Here is a 6,000-nt window from a genome sequence, read left to right on the forward strand (position 1 = left end):
AGCCCCCCCTACCAATCTGCAGCATGAGCCTAGTCGTGTCTACTCAGAACTAAGTCTCATTGTGCTCAATGGGGCTTGCTCCTGGGAAAGGGTGCATAGTCTTGCAGCCTGAGAACCCAAGCCTACGCATGTCTACTCAGAAGTAAGTTCCATTGTGTTCAATGGGGCTTACTCCCGGGAAAGTGTCATAGCCTTGCAGCCTGAGTAGACAGCCAGAGGAAAGGGCTCTGAGGTTGCAGTCCTCTCCACACTTTCCTGGGAGGAAGCCCCACTGCCTCTACTGGGACTGACTTCTGTGGCGACAGGCACAGGATTGGGCCCTGAGGCTGCCATCCTATCCACAGTAAGCCCCATTCACTAAAGTGGACATCTGAGTAGACATGCATAGGATTGGGCTCTTAGGCTGCAATCCTAGGCACTTTCCTGGGAGTAAGCTCCATTGACTAGAATGAGACTTACTTCAGAGTAGACATACATAGGATTGGGCTCTTAATCCTGGCAGAGATGTATATCTGCACCCGTTTTCACATGCTAAGGGCAGGTAAAAAGGGATTCTACGTGTGTACAACATGCTGTCCAGCCTTGCCAGAGATCCTTCTCATCCTTCCCCCACAAGCATGCCCTCCGCCAGCCAGCGTTTGCAGCTCTTCTCCAGCAATGCACAGTGGCTGCTCAGGGCAGCAGAGAACATACAATTGCATGCCAAGTGCCTTCCCAAAGACACAGAGTATTCAGATACCTGAATTAAACCATATTTAATCGCTTGTTTGCAAACGCAGCTGTTTCTATGTGCACTTAAGGACCCCTCTCGTGTAAGAATTCCTTTTTTGTTCTTATTCCCACAGCTGCTTAGAGTAATTTTACTACATGGAACTCATGTAAGCCATTTTTCGGAATCCATTCACTGCTTCCTCTCCTCAAAGTAGTGCCACACTACATGCTACATGCTACAAGTGCACCTGTACAGTATTTTTCCCCATGTGTAGAAAAAGTAGCTAGGGGGAAGGAGATGTGGAGATTGACAGCCCAATCCTATGCATGTCTACTCAGAAGTAAGTTCATCTTTACTGGGGAAGCACATAAAAATTTTTTTATTTCTCCAATAAAAAATGGTTTATAAATAAATAAATAAAAGATTAATGAGTTGTGAGTTCCTGCACCTTTTTTTTTATACCAGTTGATAGCACCTGTCTGACCATGCAAAAATCAACAACAACAAACAACGTGCTCTTTGGCAACATGCTGAGCAGTACACTGTTGGAGCGCCGGTGGGATGGCCAGAGCCTGGTCATGGATTATTTGGGATGGAAACATCAAGCTCTGTTAACATTTTGAAATAACAAAGAGTCTGGTGGCCCTTTGAAGACTAACAAATTTATTGTTGCATAAGGTTTCACAGACGGCAGCCAATGCATCAGATACATGACGTGTTCTCCTCAGTTGGCAGGTAGGCATGGATATGGAGGAAAAGAAAAAAAAACTATTAATGGGGTGCCAAATTGCCATGAAATGCAAAAGGTATAATTCTGTGAGAATTCGATGTAAAGCTTAAATGTAGATATGCTTGGCACAGTGACAATTCACAACTATTTGGATTGCCTAAGATTAGTTGGTTCAATTAAAATGTAAGCCTGTCCTCAAGCCAGTCAGGATTTCTTGTAGCAGAGAAGCACAGTGATGCCAAAGATGTGTAATTGACTTTTCCCACCCACTGCATAATAACACTGACAGGATCATAAAAGATGCAATAAGATTAAAGAGCAATTGGAACAGTTCATTGTTGTTTTTCCGCTAAAGAGCTTGGCACCAACGGAGGAGGCTTTGCCCCCAGCTTCACACGAGTGCTGACATTTTCTGCCTGATGAGCAATAAGTGCAAGGGCTCTGTGTTGAGCTTTCCTGTCACCCTGACAGTTTGTTTTTCTCAGCTGCAATTAGGGATGAATTTGTGGCTGAGGCAAAGGAGCGAGAGTGAGAAAAGCCAAGTATGCTGACCTCTTCCTTAGACCTGTGAGGCTTCTCTGATTAGCAGACCACTTTTAAAAACCATCTGCTCTTCTTTCCGTATGTATCATGCCATACACAAGGCCCTTCACCTTAAAAGGAACTATGTAAGTTAAAAGACCTGAGGATATAAGAAGCATGGCTTTCTTGCCCTGTGGCTTTTATTTAAAGAGAATCTTCATAATTCCTCCTAACCCAATATTGCCAACATCTGTTCTAATGGTGTTCCTGTCTTCTGTATGTTTTCAGTGTTTGGACTTTCTATTATTAAAATTGAGGGTCAACCTGATATTAGAGTATATTCATTTCTGATGAGATCTCACACAACTATTTCATCCTCAGCATAAGATGACTTGTGTTATTGCATTAAGAGAAATTCTCTAAGATGGGTGAGCTTCTGAACATGTCCAATACATTTTTAAAGCAGATATTGGCAAAAGAATCCAGCATGCATTGTGACTGTCCACAAGATTGGCCCCCATATATCATTTAAAGATGGCAGCAGTTGCCATAGTATTGAGAATATCCTTACAGCAAGAGGCGCCTGGGTGTTCCCTCACATGAAGGTCTGATCTCAAAAGCCTTGGGGAGAGAACCTAATTCAATTTATAGCACATGCTCTCCATACAGAAGGTCCCAGATTCAATAACTCCTGGTATCTCCAGTGAAAATACCTTCTCAGGTAGCTCTGGAAAATACTTCTGCCTAAGCGATATTTGGAGAGAGGGTGCCAGGCAGAATAGACAACACTGGGCTGGGATAGGACAATAGGCAGCAGCATATATTCATTGCTGTATATGGCAGTGGTGGGTATGGGACTAGGAAACAGTTTCTTTAAGACCTGAGGAATATTTGTTTTTAAGTTAACAAGGACTGGTTGAGACCAGTCTGGAATAGTAGCTTGAAGGAAAATAGAGAGAGAGAACAGCAAGAAGAGTTCAACTGGGACTGTTAATATTATATTGAATAGATACCAAAGAGTTGGTTACAATGAGAAGTCTGGACTCCTGTCATAGAAGAACAGCACAGTGGGCTAAGGTGATATGGCCATGGGCTTGGGACACTGTCCTTCAGAGATCTGGAGTGCTTGTTATTTGCTTCCATGCAATGCCAATGTTGTGGTTTGATAAAGCGGCTATCTCCGAGGTGGCTTTTCTAACTCATTGACGATGCTGGAGGAGTCTGCTTCTGCTTTCTTTGTGCCTGCCTTTGTCCTTCCACTTGTCCAAATGAAATGATGGTGGTTGGAATGCAGGGAAAGTGGCTTTCTTGTTTGGAGGTTATTTATGGTAGTTGCCATGTCAGTGGTGATGAGTCCAGATTGCCTGAGGCTGCCCTGCAATGTCATTTGTTATGCTGTTGTCACTCTGTTATCTGTCAGATATAGAACCCCCAGTAGTCACCAGCTCTCTAATTGGAAAAAATAGGAGTTTGGAACCTGCGAAGAGCACTTTGTCCACTTCAGTCATCACCATGCCCCTTAGATGAATCTGAAATCAATGAGTCTTGTATGGTCCAAGCTGTCAGTCTAAGGTTTGATGCACTCTCTTCAGATATTTTCTATTGTTTTCTGCATACACACTAACAGTGCAACCCTAGGCATGTCTGTTCAGAAGTAAGTCTCACTGAAGTCAATAAGACTTACTCCCAGGTAAGTGTGTATAGCTTGCAGTCCTTGGCAGTTTGACTACCTGAAATAAAACTTTAGACACTTGAAGAAATTAACATACGATTTGCCCCTTCCTTGTTTCATGCTCACTGTTATTATTAGGACTGTCCATCTCTTGTAAGTTTTGTTTTTAATGAAATCATCAATTTAAATGCTACAGTGCAACAATGCAGATGAATATTTAGGATGCTTACAGTGCAATTTTAACTTGTACTGGAACAGGCAGACCAGCAGGTCTGCACTGTATCCAGTGCAAGTTTGGGGCCGACTGTGGTTCAGCCAAGGGGAAGGGGAATCTTTTCCCCTTACCACAGGGAGAGCCTCAGTGGCCCCATGGGTCTACTCTGATCTGCACCACCTGATGAGGTGGCACAGTTCTGAGCAGAACAGAGCAACCAGGAGCAGCTCTGTGCTGCCAGGATTAGGATTAGGATAACTCTGTGCTGCCAGGATTAGGATAACTGCAAGGTCCTGGCCCCACCTTCTGCTCCTGGCCTACCTGACTGCCCATGGGCCCACCTGCTGCCTGCCCTCCTGCTGCCCTGAAACGCCTATCAGGGAAACTTTAAAGGATTCACGCTATTTATCCATCTGTTCTGTGTCATTCATCCCCCCCCCCAATTTTGATCATCCATAGCTGCTTACAGAAACAATGTAATCACCATAAATGTACAAGCTATAGGCTCCTCTCGATTTACATGGGGGTTATGTTCTTGGAAATCAGTATGTATATTAAAAACTCATAAATTAAAACTATTTTTCTCATAGAAACCAATTATGATGCTGAATAATTGGGTGTAGCAAGTACTGTTCAACTTTGTGAGCTTTCTAGGAGACACCTATTGCTGCCATATGCAATGACCTATATTGTATTGTTACTGTCATTGTGCTTGATATGAGTACAAGTGAGGTGAACAGCATGTTGGTTACATATAAATGAGGATATTGTCCTAATGCACAATTCTTTCCCTTATTGGTTACTCTCCGTTCCTGTGAAAAGGATTCCCTGACCATCAAGAACTTGAAAATGTTTGTGCTAATTCATCACTCAAGTGGATAATGAGAGCCTGCCAAACAGATGAATCAAGGCAATGCAATGGAATACCAAACAGAAATATGCATCATATATTTTGCTAACTGTAAAAGAATCTGAACCGCAGGCTTAAATTTAATTATAAGAACAGACCGTTTTGTAAGAGCAGGATTCTTGGGAAAATGGGACAGTTTTGGGGAATCTGTTTTCAGTGATGACTTAAAGCCAAGAAATCACTTTGGAAACAAAAAATACACAAGATAATTGCCTCAATTTTTTCAGGTAGTTTTGGGATCTTGCCTTTATTCATGTCCTTTGTTTCTCTCTGAATTTATATGGTCACTGGCTGCTCTCCATTCCCATGTTCAAACTGAACATTTCAGTGTTCAAAGTGTTACTGGGGGCCAGAGGGGACTGACGGTTCAATCCTATCCAACTTTCTGGCACTGATGAAGCCCTACCAACAGGGAGTGCACTGCATTCTGCAGTGGGAGAGTTAGGCCCAAATCCTAACGAGTTTTCCAGCACTGGCATAGCAGTGCCAATGGGACGTGTGCTGCATCCTGCAGTTGGGTGGCACTCATGGAGGACTCCTCAAAGTAAGGAAATGTTTGTTTCCTTACCTTGGAGCTGCATTGCCCTTATGTCACAGCTGGAAAGTGGGCTAGGATTGCACCCTTAGTCATGGAAGCCTCCTTAAGGTAAGGGAATATTTGTTCCCTTTTCTCAGGGGTGCATTGTGGCTGCATCAGCACTGGAAAGTTGAATAGGATTTGGGCCCTATGTCCCCTTAGTTAGTACTCTGGCCTCCTTAAGTACCATACTCTTTTTGGAAGGCTGTAGGGTGACCCAATTTGGCTAAAATTGGGAACAATCAGGGATTGGAGCCTCCACATTTCCTAAAGGGCCCCCCAACCTGGCCATAACATGAGTGCTGATTCTGATGCTTGCTTGGCAATAGAAAATGCCATGCCAAACAGTTAAATGCACAGAGAGTAGAACCCTGTCAAAATGGTATTCTCCCTTCACATGAGGCTTGTGACAATTTGCAAAAGCAATCACATGCAATTTCCTTGCCATGCCACCTCCAGAATTCACTTCATCTCATTTCTGATTATATAATTTAAGTGTTATAGGGCATTCGTATTGTTTAAGTCTGTCCTTTTTGCTAGGTGGCCAGGTGCAACAAACTTTCTGTACCTTTAAGTAATGGTTGAGCAGGAAGGAATTTGGGCCTGTGCAGCTTGTTATGAAGGGATGACAAAAGCTGCTTGCATGAAATTCCCTTTTCAACA

Source organism: Tiliqua scincoides, chromosome 2 (genome assembly GCF_035046505.1).
Source record: "Tiliqua scincoides isolate rTilSci1 chromosome 2, rTilSci1.hap2, whole genome shotgun sequence".
NCBI classification, from domain to species: domain Eukaryota; kingdom Metazoa; phylum Chordata; class Lepidosauria; order Squamata; family Scincidae; genus Tiliqua; species Tiliqua scincoides.